We start from the raw sequence: 15979 nt of genomic DNA on the forward strand, positions 1-15979 counted from the left end.
CTCGATGAACCACGCAACGAAATTTTTCCTTCCATCAGCACCCTTTCGGAGAAGAGCAAGTGCCTCCGCTTCAGAAGGAGGCAGCATTCCCGTCCATTCTTCTTCAACGAATCGACTACAATAAGAAAAGCGGTATAAGAACTAGGCAAAGTGAACATAACGAATTGACTAAAAGAATGGTGCAAAGGTATTACCTCATCCACTCATCCTCAACTTCCTTGATGTTGTGCAAGATATAGAACATGACATCCTCCCACTCATCTCGTGGCATGAGATAAGATTTCGAGCATCCAGCCCTACTACCTTGCCGATGAATAGAGGCAACTTGGGTTTATACTTGGGTTCTTCTGTATTGTATCGAGACACCTTATTGTGCAACGTGGGAACATGGTCCGGATAGTAGGCTGTCCTGAGGTCTGCCACCTCCTCTAGGATAACTGCCTTAGCTATGGAAGCTTCAATCTTAGCTTTGTTTCCACATTTCTGTCTCAGATGCTTGTTCTGTCTCTCAGGGCCGTACTGCCAACGATTCTGCATAGGGCCCCCCAACAAAACCTCGTTCGGGAGGTGCAAAAGGAGATGTGTCATCGGAGTAAAGAAGCCTGGCGGAAAGATCTTCTCTAGCTTGCATATCAACTCCGGCGCCTTCTTATGCATTTCTTTTATCTTCTCAGGACATACTTCTTTAGCACAAAGCGTGCGGAAGAAATGGCTTAACTCCGCAAGCACACGCCAGACACGCTCGGGAACATAGCCCCGAACCATCACCGGCATAATCCGCTCAATCCATACATGATAGTCATGACTCTTGAGCCCGGTCACTTTGCCCGTTGAAAGATTGACCCCCTTACTTATATTCGACGCATAACCATCAGTGAACTTCACGACGTGTTTCAGCCACTTGAATGTCTCCATCTTATGATCCTATTTAAGTACGAAGTCAGCATCTGGCTTGAACCAAGATTTTCGACTGCCTGTGGGAGGCTGCATGTGTAGACGTGGTCTATCACAAATATTCTGTTGATCAACTCTAGCATTAACATTATCCTTTGTCTTATCAGGAATGTTGAGGATCGTGTGAAAAAGGGACTCTGCGACATTCTTTTCGGTGTGCATCACGTCTATGTTGTATGGAAGTTTGAGGTCCTTAAAATAGGGAAGCTGCGTGAAGGGGGTAATGTGAGTCCAGTTGTGCGTCTCACCATATCCTTCAAAAAATTTCCCTTTACTTTTTACTTTGCCCTCGCCCTCGTCTTCGCCTGTGGCTTTGCCTTTGCCTTTCCCCTCACCGGCAGGCTTAAGAGCTTTCAGCTGAGCAAGCACATCCGCACCAGAAAACGTTGGAATCTCGTTTACTTCATGGACAACTTTGCCTTTTGTGAAGTTCTTCTTGTCTTCCCTATCAGGATGGTCTGGAGGGAGGAACTGTCGATGCAGGTCAAATGCAACATACTTGCCACCCTTCTTCAGCCAAATGAAAATCAAGGCCTGCATGCACACTGGGCAAGGCATCTTTCCACTTGTACACCATCCGCAGAACAAGGCATAACCGGGAAAGTCATGCATGCAATATTGTAGCCAAACTTTCATCAAGAAATTTTTCTGCAGATGTCGGTCGTATGTCAACCTCGGGAAGTACCAAGAATGGTGCAAATCATCCACCAACGGCTGCATAAACACACTCAAATTCTTCCCCGGATATTCAGGCCCCGAAATTATAAGCGACAGGAACATGGTCTTGCGTTGCATTATGGCGCCGGGAGGGAGATTCAGCGGAATAACAAATACGGGCCAACAACTGTATGGATTAGACGGCATACCATATGGATTGAACCCATCACCTGTTATAGCAATTCTGACATTCCCAGCCTCGGCTGCTTCCTCCGGGTACTCTATATCGAATGACTTCCATGCTTCACCTCCTGATGGATGTACAATTTTTTTTGGATTGTACCTTTTCCCTTCCTTGTGCCACTTCATCATTTTGGCAGACTCCTCGGTGATGAAAAGGCGCTGCAGTCTTTTTATAAAATCAAGATACCGAAGAACCTTCACAGGGATTTTTAGCTGCTGCTTCTGACCATGCTTATCGACCACCTCAATATACCGAGAGGAACCGCACTTCCTACAATACTTGTCATCCGCATACTCATGCCTAAACAAAAGGCAATTCTTTGGACAAACATGTATTTTCTCATAGTCCATCGAGAGCGCCTTCATGATTTTCTTCGTACCGTACATGGTTTTCGGCAGTTCATGGCCCTCAAGCAGGCTGTTAGCCCATACTCCCAGAAATGCTTCGAAGCAACCTCGGCTACAGCCGTACTCAGCCTTGACTGCCATCAGTTGCGAGATGGCATCCAGCACAGACAGCTTGGCACCCTCATAGAGAGGTTTCTTTGACGAGGCCAAGATTTCCAGGAAGGCCTTTGCGGTTTCCTCCGGCTCCTCCGGTTCATTCGCTGAATGTGACGGAGGTGTCGGCTGTGCAGCAAAGACATCATCTAGCATGTCTCTAACCCCATCGTCCTCATAACCAGCGACGCGTTGTCGTATCACATACTCTCTATCACAGTCCCGCTGGGCAAAGTTTATCGGCATATTAAAGTTGGGCATAAATCCATGCGTGCGAAGGTGCTTAGTCATCTCACTCTTATCTCTGCGGATACGTCTCTTACATCTGGCACACGGGCATTCTGGCACCATCCTCATTGGACTACGGAATATCTCTTTCAAAAACACATCAGTTTTCTCGACCCACTCTGTTGTTACTTGATTCCGACGGAAAAACCCACTATACATCCACTGATTATCTGCCATCTCTGCTTTATTGGAAGCCACACAACAAAATTAAGGATTCATTTAAATTACTCACATCAATATTTTATTTTTACAAGGTTGACGAGAATCGACATTTAATCCACCTACATCTCTAATAGGTAAAGACGGGTCCTAATCCCACCCGAGAATGTGTAGATTGAGTACGTTGTCCATGCTCTACCCCATTCCGAGACAAAATTTCGGCAGCACCTCCCCGCTGTTCTCCAAATACACGTCTCGGCAAAATGCCGAGAGAATGTGCATCCGGAGAACAACAGGGAGGCGCCGCCGAAATCCTGTCTCGGAACGGGGTAGAGCATGAACAACGTACCCAATCTACACATCCTCGGGCTGTCCGTGGAAAGCGCTGGACAATCCGAAAGAGCTGCGGTGATAAATATGCAATTGAATGCATATTTATCGATGCAACCCTTTTGGACGGGAGACCTAGGTTACGCGACTTGATGTGAAAATTTAATCTAGTGACATGGAAAAAAAGTGGACGAGGTCATGGAATTGTTGCTCACCCTCCGATGTAGAGGATGTAGTCGATCAAAGGAGGGACGATCGTGGACCAACACCTCCAACGTCGACGGTCACTCCACGAAGATGGAACACCACAAATCCTGTTAATTCGACCAAGTGCAAAAAAAAGGTTAAGCATTGACACTTTAAACTATGAAAAAAATCATATTTCGTCAAGTGTCAAATATTGTGGAGTGCTAATCAAACTCGGTACATTTGTACATTGGTAGACAACCATAATGAAAACTCCAAGCAAGTAAACTACTGTGACTAATAGGAGGTTCAAATCGATGTAAAATTTGGGTCTTGCCAATGCTCTCTAGTCCCTTCTCCTGTGCACACACCACACCATATTTCGCTATGAAACTTTCATTACTTTTTCGTGATGAAAAACTAAAGCTGCTGTAGTGCTATTCCTTGCATTCGACATTCAGGAAGAACAACGTAAAATATCCAAGCACTAACAGTATATATATCGAAGCACCAAATTGACTTATTATATATCCAAGCACTAACAGTAGGTAAAAAAACTAAAAAAAACTAACAATACGTATATATCCAAGCACTAACAGTAGGTATATATCAAATTGACTCATTATCCAAGCACTAGCAGCAGGTAAAAATCTAAAAAAAGGAAAAAAATCAGCAGCAGAGGACGCCGGACCGCCGGAGCCGGTGCTCACCAGTAGCAGAGGGCCGGCAAGGGGGCGTCGGACCGCCGGAGCCGCGACCACGGCCACCTCACCAGCAGCTGCGGAGCGGGAAGGGGGTGGGGACGACAGGGCCAGGAAGGGGCGGGGACGGCCGGCGGCGATGCGGGGCGGGCGAGGACGGCCGGCGGCAGTGCGGGGCGGGGACGGACGGCGGCGGTGCGGAGCGGGGACGGGGGGCGCGGTGAAGGCCGTGGACGGGGGCGCGCGGTGCAGGGCGGGGACGCCGCGATGCGGCGGCGGCAGCGCGGGCGGCGGTCGGCGGCGGGCTGCGGGCTGCGAGTGGATGAGGCTGCGGGTGTGGGAAAGAACGAGTGGAGGAGGGTGGGCCGCGAGTGGATAAGGGGACCTATGCCGACGGCTTAGCCGTCGGCATATATTAACCACGCCACGTGGCATATATGCCGACGGCTAAGCCGTAGGCATAGGTGTATTTTTTTATACATATTAATTACAAACTAGCCGTATACATGTTAATTACACACGTGGCATATATTATTAACTGTCTTCAAATATATTTTTAGTGTATATTATTTTCATGCGCATTGAAAAGTTTTGTATATATATAATACTTTTTTATATACACGTACATATTAAATATTTTCAAATACACGTTCTTGCATTTTTTTGAATGATACATGGTATATAATTATATTAAAAATGATACATGGTATACATATTTTTTAAATGCACGAACATTATTTAAAATGTACCATACATTTTCTTTAATGGTTTGAAACATTATTTTTAATGACATGATCTTCTTTTTATATTGTACAACAATTTTCTAAAATATCACGTATATTTCTTTTGAACCGAATTTTTTCTATGGTCAGCAACATTTCTTTATGATATAAATATTTTCTATGGTCTCGCGAATGGTGATACATAGGAGAGCAACTGACTGAGGGGTACCATTACCGAGTGCCTCATCCGGTAACTATGCGAGTGCCTGATCTGTCTACTGCCGTGTCATCGCCGTCCGTGAGGGGGGCCACGCCCCGAAGACGCGTGCCGCCTCTTCGGACATTCCACCACACCACCCCGCATGTATGAGGGCCCGGTGCGATGCTCCGGTGGCATTGCTACCCCCCAGGGCCCCCGTCCCGCCTAACCCAGGAGCGGTTGATCACGAGATCTAGCCCTTTGACTTCCCACGGACGGGCTCTGACCAGTGGACCTCTCCACCCGGTTGTGTCAGGTCTACCCATAGGGACACCCGGGAGCAACATCCGGGCCAAACCCACAGCTACATCCACTCCGTGTAGACCCGACGCGTCCGTTTCCCCCCTCCAGGTGACGGCAGCGGTGCCGTCCGTGATGGGGGCACACCCCGGAGATGCGTGTCGCCTCTTCGGACATGCCACAACACCACCCCGCATGTATGAGGGCCCGGTACGACGCTCCGGTGGCATTGCTACCCCCCAGGGCCCCCGTCCCGCCTAACCCTGGAGCGGTTGACCACGGGATCTAGCCCTTTGACTTCCCACGGATGGGCTCTGACCAGTGGACCTCTCCACCCGGTTGTGTCAGCTCTACCCATAGGGACACCCGGGAGCAACATCCGGGTGAAACCCACAGCTACATCCACTCCGTGTAGACCCGACGCGTCCGTTTCCCCCCCTCCAGGTTACGGCAGCGGCGCCGTCCGTGATGGGGGGCACACCCCGGAGATGCGTGTCGCCTCTTCGGACATGCCACAACACCACCCCGCATGTATGAGGGCCCGGTACGACGCTCCGGTGGCATTGCTACCCACCAGGGCCCCCGTCCCGCCTAACCCAGGAGCGGTTGATCACGAGATCTAGCCCTTTGACTTCCCACGGATGGGCTTTGACTAGTGGACCTCTCCACCCGGTTGTGTCAGGTCGGCCCATAGGGACACCCGGGAGCAACATCCGGGCCAAACCCACAGCTACATCCACTCCGTGTAGACCCGACGCGTCCGTTTCCCCCCCCCTCCAGGTGACGGCAGCGGCGCCGTCCGTGATGGGGGGCACACCCCGGAGATGCGTGTTGCCTCTTCGGACATGCCACAACACCATCCCGCATGTATGAGGGCACGGTACGACGCTCCGGTGGCATTGCTACCCCCAGGGCCCCCGTCCCGCCTAACCCTGGAGCGGTTGACCATGGGATCTAGCCCTTTGACTTCCCACGGACGGGCTCTGACTAGTGGACCTCTCCACCGGTTGTGTCAGCTCTACCCATAGGGACACCCGGGAGCAACATCCGGGCCAAACCCACAGCTACATCCACTCCGTGTAGACCCGACGCGTCCGTTTCCCCCCCTCCAGGTTACGGCAGCGGCGCCGTCCGTGATGGGGGGCACACCCCGGAGATGCGTGTCGCCTCTTCGGACATGCCACAACACCACCCCGCATGTATGCGGGCCCGGTACGATGCTCCGGAGGCATTGCTACCCACCAGGGCCCCCGTCCCGCCTAACCCAGGAGCGGTTGATCACGAGATCTAGCCCTTTGACTTCCCATGGATGGGCTTTGACCAGTGGACCTCTCCACCCGGTTGTGTCAGGTCGGCCCATAGGGACACCCGGGAGCAACATCCGGGCCAAACCCACAGCTAAATCCACTCCGTGTAGACCCGACGCGTCCGTTTCCCCCCCTCCAGGTTACGGCAGCGGCAGCGTCCGTGATGGGGGGCACACCCTGGAGATGCGTGTCGCCTCTTCGGACATGCCACAACACCACCCCGCATGTATGAGGACCCGGTACGACGCTCCGGTGGCATTGCTACCCCCCAGGGCCCCCGTCCCGCCTAACCCTGGAGCGGTTGACCACGGGATCTAGCCCTTTGACTTTGCACGGATGGGCTTTGACCAGTGGACCTCTCCACCCGGTTGTGTCGGGTCGGCCCAGAGGGACACCGGGGAGCAACATCTGGGCCAAACCCACAGCTAAATCCACTCCGTGAGGGGGGCCACGCACCGGAGACGCGTGCGGCCTCTTCGGACATGCCACAACACCACCCCACATGTATGAGGCGCGGTACGACGCTCCGGTGGCATTGCTACCCCCCAGGGCCCCCGTCCCGCCTAACCCTGGAGCGGTTGACCACGAGATCTAGCCCTTTGACTTCCCACGGACGGGCTTTGACCAGTGGACCTCTCCACCCGGTTGTGTCAGGTCGGCCCAAAGGGACACCGGGGAGCAACATCCGGGCCAGACCCACAGCAAGATCCTCTCCGTGTAGACCCGGTGCGTCCGTTTCCCCCTCCAGGTGCCGGCGTCGGCACCGTCCGTGACGGGGGCCACACCCCGGAGACGCGTGCCGCCTCTTCGGACATGCCACAACACCACCCCGCATGTATGAGGGCCCGGTACGATGCTCCGGTGGCATTGCTACCTCCCAGGACCCCCGTCCCGGCTAACCTTGTAGCGTTTGACCACGGGATCTAGCCCTTTGACTTTGCACAGACGGGCTTTGACCAGTGGACCTCTCCACCCGGTTGTGTCAGGTCCGCCCATAAGGACACCCGGGAGCAACATCCGGGCCAAACCCACAGATACATCCACTCCATGTAGACCCGACGCGTCCGTTCCCCCCCTCCAGGTGCCGGCGGCGGCGCCGTCCGTGATGGGGCCACACCCCGGAGATGCGTGCCGCCTCTTCGGACATGGCATAACACCATCCGATTGTGGTAGGTCATCCGATATATATGAACACTTGGAGCAAAGTCCCCTACGTATAGACCCGATGCGGCTGTTCCCCATTCCAGTTGCCGGCTGGCGGCGGCACCGTTCGTGAGGGGGGTCACACCGCTCTGTACAGAACCGAAAAATAATGTATGTATGCTTATTAACACATACTATATGTAAGTTAGTTAAATAATAGTAATAAAGAAAAAAACTATATGTATGCTTATTAACACATACTATATGTATGCTTATTAACACAATCTATATGTATGCTTATTAACACATACTGTATGCTTAATAATAATAATAATACTATACGGAAAAAAGAAAAAAAGAAAAAAAAACTATGCCGACGGCAAAGCCGTCGGCATAGCTGCGGCCAGGGCAGATGGACAGCGCCGCGGATCGATGACGTGTCAGCTATGCCGACGACTGCCGTCGGCATAGGTCCTGGTCGGTGCGCTCTGGATCGGTGACGTGTCACCCGTATCTATGCCGACGGCCACCCGTCACGGCCGTCGGCATAGATTTGACGTCGTTAGCCGGCTGTGATGAGTGTTGTCGGCGGGCCCGCATCTATGCCGACGGCCTATATATGCCGACGGCAGCTGTAGGGGTAGTCTGGGATAAGCCGACGGCTGTTATGTGCCGACGGCTGCTGTCGGCGTAGACGGGGATAGCCCGACGGCCATTGTACGCCGACGGCCAGGACCTAGCTGTCGGCATAGCTCGGATTAGGCTGACGGCGACCGTCGGCATACATTTGGCTGTCGGCTTAGAGCCCTGTTCCTGTAGTGCGACCATAGCGAAAATTAATCGATCTGGAGGAGATTGGGAGGGAGTAGAAAATCCATCAGGTTCCATGAAGAGGTACGGGCACCTGGCAAATATGTAGCAGAGCATGGGCACCACTTTATTGAGAACAATCTTTATGCCGACGATCTCTATCAGTTTCTTATGCGTTTTCATGGTGATTAAGGCTGATGCTTGTTCGCATGCCCCCGTCCGTTTCATGTGCGTTGTGGTGTGGAGATTGAAAGTCAGGGGAGAAGCGGAGAAGATGAGTAGTCCGAACAATTAAACCAATTGTCAAGGGGATGAAAGAGGTGCGATGTTTGAAGGTGGGCTAGCGACAACAGTTGATGGGCCAAGCCCAGCCAAAACAAATCGAGTCGGTAGGAGGCACGCACCGAACGGGACGGTACGAAGGGAACGAAGCGGTATTTTCACTTAGCGGTGGCAACACTTGGTAATTTTGTCAATTTTTCGATCGAACGGCTGCAGATTGCTAAGTTATACTACATCAACGACTATAACAATACCGATGACGTGGCTTCATGTGGATGCAAGAAAATCAGCTAGTGGGGTGTCCCTATTTAAATATGGAAGATTATGTTATTTTTTTTGTCGTCTGCTTTTGGGTTCTTGGCAGTCTACTAGCAGACGACAAAGAAAGTGGTCGTTAGGTCGTTCTCGTTAGTGGACAACCCATCTTCTTTGCCGTCCGCTAGCAGACGACAAAGATTCTATGTCGTTAGCTAGGCTGACAGCAACACTACTAGGAAAAAGGCTACTAGCAGCGCGGGTAAAATGGCTACTAGCAGCGCGGGTACCCGCGCTACTAGTATCGCGCTACAGCTAATAGTTAGTAGTAGCGCGGGTAAACCCACGCTACTACTAACATTTTAGTAGTAGCGCAGGTGCAAACCCACGCTACTAGTAATGAAATAGTAGTAGCGCGGCAGGTTTTTCCCCACGCTACTACTAAAAAGTTAGTAGTAGCCCGGTTTCAAACCCACGCTGCTACTAATGAAGTAGTAGTAGCGCGTTTGGTTTTTCCCACGCTACTACTAACTAATTAGGAATTTTAAAAAAAGCCACCAATTCCATTCTATGCATACAATTCCAACAACTAAAACAAACACATATTTGCAATAAACCGGCAGCATTACACATCATTACTAATCCAAGATTTATAATAAACCAGCGGCATTAGAGCACATCCTGTAAGAGCATACAAAATTGTCATGGTTTTACACTTCTTGCCAGCTAGTGCAAACACAGTTACAAGCAAACCAAAATGCATAAAAACACCAAACAGTGGCATCTCTCCAAATGATCCACTCCCTCTACATCCTTGCAAGCATCTTCACGATAAGCAAATCCGTAGGAAAAAGTCAACTTAGCATGTGCTCCCTCTGTCAACTCTCCAGAGTAGATTTTATCCATTGCCCTGGCCATGTTCAAGAAACACTAAATTAAGAATATTTCTACTCTAAATACAGGAGGCATCAGGACAGAAAACAAAAGATGAGCAATATCATATGAGCAGAATAAAAAGGAGTTTGAACCATAGCATGGTTAACAATAAAATATAGTGCTCTAACAAAAGCAAGAGTGCAACACTTTGCCCTGTTCCCTTTCAAATATAACAACTTCTCACTGAAGAAGATAATGCAAAAGCATAGTAAGATTAAAAGATAGCTGGCACGGAGTTGGCCATTCACATTCAAGTAACTAGTTCCATCGTGGGCTTGAGGGTTGGAACCATACTTCATTAGGTACTGCTGATGTGTTACTGTTAGCTGATATAGCAGAGGTCCTTCCCCATTCTAGTCCCTCTTAATTCTGTCGGTCAAGGTGCAAGATTTTTCACTGACAAATAGAGCATAAGACAGAGAAGCCATGTTAGTCATCTCCATGGTCAAATTTTGTGCTGCAGAGATAGTTTACAAGTCCATCAAATGCAGCAAAGGACAACGATAGAGCAATATGAAATCAAACATTGATCACATGGTTCATATACCGAACCATCCATAACAAAAAGAAGCACTTGGAGTGTAATACACAGTCCAGTTGTGCAAAGTTGCCCAAGGGTGAAGAAATGCTTACTGGACAGATCTTCTACCGGACCTGCCTCCAGTCCCCTGAGCTGGTCCTTAAGAGTGTTGAGCTTTTCTGCCATAAAGAGATGCATCAGTAGAATCAATCACTCGTCGTTTCATCAGCATTAATAATTCACAAATCGTAGTGCAGCCCATGGTAACTAATCGTCCGAAAGCTACGCCCTCAACAGGCAGGAATTTCAAGCATAAACAAACTTAGATTTGCAAATTTAACCGGCTCGCCAAAATTGCTGAACTGGACAGTTGTACTACGCTTCAGACATTGGTCCCGTGCATGCGCATCGACCAGTGAGTTCCCGAACGGAAGAGGAACGACGACGGGGGTGGCGCGTACCTCAGTGTGCGACGCTGCCGCTGGCGAGCAAGCGGGCAGAGAGGCAATCTATCCGCTAGATTCACATATTCAAAGAATCAATCTCTACAATCAGCAGTACTTCTAGATTCACATATTCAACGAATTTTCTAGGGAACGATCTGTCCACCGGGTTCCATTTTAGCCCACATCCATACTTTGACAAACTGTAATTTTTTCTTGGCAGCAGAAGCATACTAAGATCATCGCATGATCTTGCTGAAAGTCAGTACAGCTTTCCAATTTAACCAGTGGCTGGCCTTGCTGCTAGTTGCTACAGTAAGGCACTCCTAGCATAATCTAGTTTCTAGAATCATCTGCAAAGAGAACGACATTGGTACGATGATGAATTTACAATCTTTAGTCTTAGCCAACACAACATACAACCGTTACAACCTTAAAATATAATAATTGTTCTTTCCTGAAGTTATGCATCCTTCTAGCTCTGTATCCTAATTTTCTAGGATGTCTTCTAGTTCTAGACATAGGATATTTTTGTTCAATCCTTTAAGAAATCTATACTACTACAAATGGTCAATGAAAAATATTTTAATTGACTTCCTTATATATCACCAGGACCCATTTTTTTTCTGAGTTCAGCTTTAATTTAACATGGCTTGGCAGAGTTCGCAAACAATCTCACGTGGATGTTTTCGTCGTCGCGTTTGACAATGGTTGTCTTGAAGCTATCCTACGACAGCCCGGTCTTCTCGGCCTCGACGACCGATGCCCCCCGACCTGCAGTTATCTGAAAACCTCAACAACTGTATCTGATTCTGAAGGTTTTGCGTACCATTTGAAACATCACTGACACCGATAAATACATGTACTGTTGTGGACATTTGTTGGAGAACTTGCAGCTCACCTGATCGAGCCGCCAACACCGGCAGGAATGTATGCCTCGCACTTATCCCGGTAGAAACAAGCAACCTGGTACATTGACCACAAGTATCTCCTGGTAAACTGAAGACTGAAGCAACAAAAGCAACACATACAAGTTACAAACATGGTTCATGAAAAGTTCAGGTTTGGACGGCGAGCCGGACACCCCGGCGCTCCGCGGCCTTGGGGAGGAAGGAGAGCCACGGCGGCAGCTGGGTGCCATGGCGTCCCTCGAAGCCGCAGCCGAAGTTGCGGCCGAAGCCGTCGAGCAGCCTGTGGGCCGACTCCCTGACCTAGCTCGTCTCCTCTAGCAAGTTGTAATCTGCATGCAGAGAAAACAGGGGACGGACAGTCAGCATGGATGGAGGCCATGGCGAGCGAGGGACTGGACCGGAGGTCGAGGGATGAATCTGTCACCGGAGAGGAGCTGGTTGCCGTCGAACTGGGCGAGCGGGACGGGGACGGTGCGGGGGCACTTGCCGGAGCAGGCGGTGCGACGCTTGTGGGCCTGCACGCAGGGGAGGCTGCAGGTGAGGCGGGAGCAGCCCGGGCACCGGTACTTCCACGGCTGCTCCCCGCACTCCTGGCACGGGGCGCCCTTCTCCCCGCCGCCGCGGGAGCCGTAGGCGGCGGCGGCGCTGGGGGGCGGGCCCTGCGCGGGCGGCTCCCCCTCCATGGCGGGTTGGGACTTGGGAGAGGAGGAGAGGAGGTGGGAGCAGAGACGGGATTGGGGATCTGGATCGGGCGTTGAGTGTTTTTTTAGACATGGCGTGGGATGGTTGGTGGGGTGGGAGCAGATGCAGGTGGTAGCGTGGGGTTTATAACCCGCGTTACTACTATTGACTTAGTAGTAGTGTGGGTTTATAACCCGCGCTACTACTATGGCTGGTCCCGGGAGGCACGGTGGAAATCACTTAGTAGTAGCGAGGGGTAAAAACCTGCGTTACTACTATCGGGTTATTAGTAGCGCGGTTTCCTCAAGCTCGCTACTGCTAATTAGCAGCAGTGTTTGTTTTTAAACCGTGTTGCTGCTAAGATTCTGTGTATAAGGTTTTCCCTAGTAGTGCAAACACTCTTTTTGACGTCAGCTCTTTCTTTGCCGTCAGCGAGCAGACGGTAAAGAGCTGGCTGACAGCAAAGATCCTGATTTCAGTAATGATACAAGGTGATTCACATCTGGCTTCTGCGTGCTCTTGGGCACGAACTTGGTGTCGTGCTCATCGGAGCGCCAGCACACCGTCTCGCGGTGTAGTGCGGCGCGTCATCGCCAAATGCATCGCCGAATCGTGCTGGCATCATCGACTTCTTTCTGAGCTTTGTCTTTCACCCCGCCGAGCGACCATTATTTGTCGTAATAATGTGAGTGCTTACCTCTCTACTAATCTCGTACAACATCAGAGGACTGGAGATGGATCTCCACTTTATGTGGGCTCGCATTGTTCTCGATGAAACCAAGGTGCTCTATGTTCCAACATCGTCACAGCTTGCCCACATCTTTGCCAAGGGGTTACCGTCCTCTGTTTTTTGTGACATCTTCACGAGCATGTGCTAGCACTGTGCACCCTGGATGAGCTGGTAGGTTTTTCCTTCTTTCTTTGTGCACGGCTGCAGAGTATGGGAAATGCTTTCGAGGCTCATGTGCTCGGAGCCCGGCCGGGACAACATCGGGAATGATTTCAAGTTATGAAAATTGTAATGGGCTTTGTGCTTTCACCTAAAATAGTACCATTCAAAATATAATTCTTTTTCATACAGAAAGACTTCACCACGTTTAACTTTTGAAGCCATAGCCTTTAACACCACACAGTATAGCCTAAAGCATGCATTTCCAAATACCATGTCACTAGATGAAACATAATTAACTTATTTGAGTTTAGCATCCACAATCAAGTCATGCTAAATTCGGATGGTTCCAATCAAAGGCAAACTAGAAAAATTGTACTTCATTGGTTTCTCTTCATTCCTCAGTTGAACCTTCTGGAGTCCTCTTATTCTGAACCACTTGCAACAACTTTACTATGTAAACAAGCCAGGAGTTTGGTGTTATTTTTTCATGCTTCTTATCACCATAGCTGAGAAGAAAGGAAAAATTATCAATTTGTCTGCCCACCATATGCACATATCAAGATGACAAGGTTTTTTTAAGGGGCAGATGACAAGGTTATGAGACGCTTAATTACCCAAGAGCGGGGGGAATGGTCAGCTTCCTTTGTTCGCCGACTCTCATACCTGCCAAATATCGGATGGAGCGTAATTAGTTTCTTAAATAGAAAATGTAAAATGCTTTTTATTATTTGAGATTTTCAAGATTATGACCTTCGATCCCTAGCTCCCATCCGCGAATCACTTGTTTAGCTCCTGTAGTGGATAACAAACTGGTGACCTCATTATGCAAGGATTAAAAAGATGTAACAAGAGTGTCAGAGCTTAGTTTTATCAATCTTTTACCAAGCTTGAACTGGTAGTGGTCTCCATGGTCGATAAATTTCCCATCCTTCGAGTGACCAATATATTCAACTTTCACCTTCACAAACACAAGATTTGGATTAACTTGTGAACTGGTTTTACGGGCGGAGAATCATTATCACATGAGGTACTACTAAATCATTGTTAAAACTAATCATGCAAGTTGAGGATAGCACATACCTTACTACCCATAGTAGCAATCTTGGCACCAGCTTGTCCCTCAATGATGCATTCTATTCCTAATTTGTCGCTCTCTTTATGTTCCAAATTTGTCTCCTTCTCATCATCGTCGTCACTGTCTTCAAGATATACAATATCTTCTGGTACACCGCTGGGCTTCCCAACAACTATCACAATGGATGAGGAAAGTACATTATATCTTAAAAACAAAATTACGTTTGCATGCACGCACTTTATATTTTCACATTTGTACAACCCATATATATATATATATATATATATGTGTGTGTGTGTGTGTGTGTGTGTGTGTGTGTGTGTGTGCGTGTGTAAAAATAATAGAAAAGAAATCAAACCATTATTTTAGGATATAAAAAGGTTAGATTTGATACTGTGTAGACACATACATCTATTTTTGTTACGAGATGGAGGAGTCGTAGAATAAATCTTCTTGCTTCCATCATCCCTGTTTTTGGCAGCATTACGGATAGAAGTTAGCAATCCAAGTTTTGGGTGGCACATACGGGTAAAGATGGAAAAAATAAATGCTACAACTCTTCATGGTTGGTCTCCTACTTAATGTCTTCGCAAGTTTTTCCCACTTTGTCCTCATGGACATTCTTTCCATGCGCTGCTTTCTGGTGGTTCCTTCTTCTACATGTTCAAACAAAAATAAAAATGTTCAATGCACAACAAGGATCATAATTGAGTTATATATACAGGATGAAAAAGATGATATACCTGTCCGAGACCTCTTGATCATACTTCCGTTTTCCGAATGAATTTCTTTTAGTAGTGCAAGTGTTGGGATTCGTAAGGATGTAATATCCTGACAAATAAATCGAGCTTTGGCCTTTAACAGAGAAGGTGATATTCACATCCTCCTCTAACTCAATTTCCAGCCGATGCATGGGATGGTTTGAAGGATTCAACACACAAAGCACCGCCCGCCTCTCTTCGCCAGCTTTGCTTTCGAGGACGCTCCAACCAGAAGTATTAAGGTCACCTAGTGTCGCCTAAACGAATTGATTAAACCGTTAGAATGAAATAATTTTTGGGGATGAAAAAGATGATATACCTGTCCGAGACCTCTTGATCATACTTCCGTTTTCCGAATGAATTTCTTTTAGTAGTGCAAGTGTTGGGATTCGTAGGATGTAATATCCTGACAATAAATCGAGCTTTGGCCTTTAACAGAGAGGTGATATTACATCCTCCTCTAACTCATTTCCAGCCGATGCATGGGATGGTTTGAAGGATTCACACACAAACACCGGCCCGCGCTTCTCGCCAGCTTTGCTTTCGAGGACGCTCCAACCAGAAGTATTAAGGTCACCTAGTGTCGCCTAAACGAATTGATTAAACCGTTAGAATGAAATAATTTTTGGGGAAGACCTTGCCATTTATTTTTCTCCCAGAATGTGTAGCATCACATTAAAATAATTATGTATTGTGAAAGTGTATCATGAACACAGTAACGCC

The 15979-nt window shown here is 48.7% G+C and overlaps 1 long non-coding RNA gene across 1 annotated transcript; it reads right to left on the reverse strand.

Annotated features, from left to right (window-relative positions):
- Window positions 1-11627: 11627 nt before the first annotated feature.
- LOC125556371 lies at window positions 11628-11974 on the reverse strand. Its single transcript, XR_007305070.1, has 2 exons — window positions 11838-11974; window positions 11628-11710 (listed from the first exon to the last, which is right to left on the reverse strand). It is a non-coding gene; the product is annotated as an uncharacterized LOC125556371 (long non-coding RNA).
- Window positions 11975-15979: the final 4005 nt, after the last annotated feature.

Source organism: Triticum urartu, chromosome 5 (genome assembly GCF_003073215.2).
Source record: "Triticum urartu cultivar G1812 chromosome 5, Tu2.1, whole genome shotgun sequence".
Classification (NCBI taxonomy): domain Eukaryota; kingdom Viridiplantae; phylum Streptophyta; class Magnoliopsida; order Poales; family Poaceae; genus Triticum; species Triticum urartu.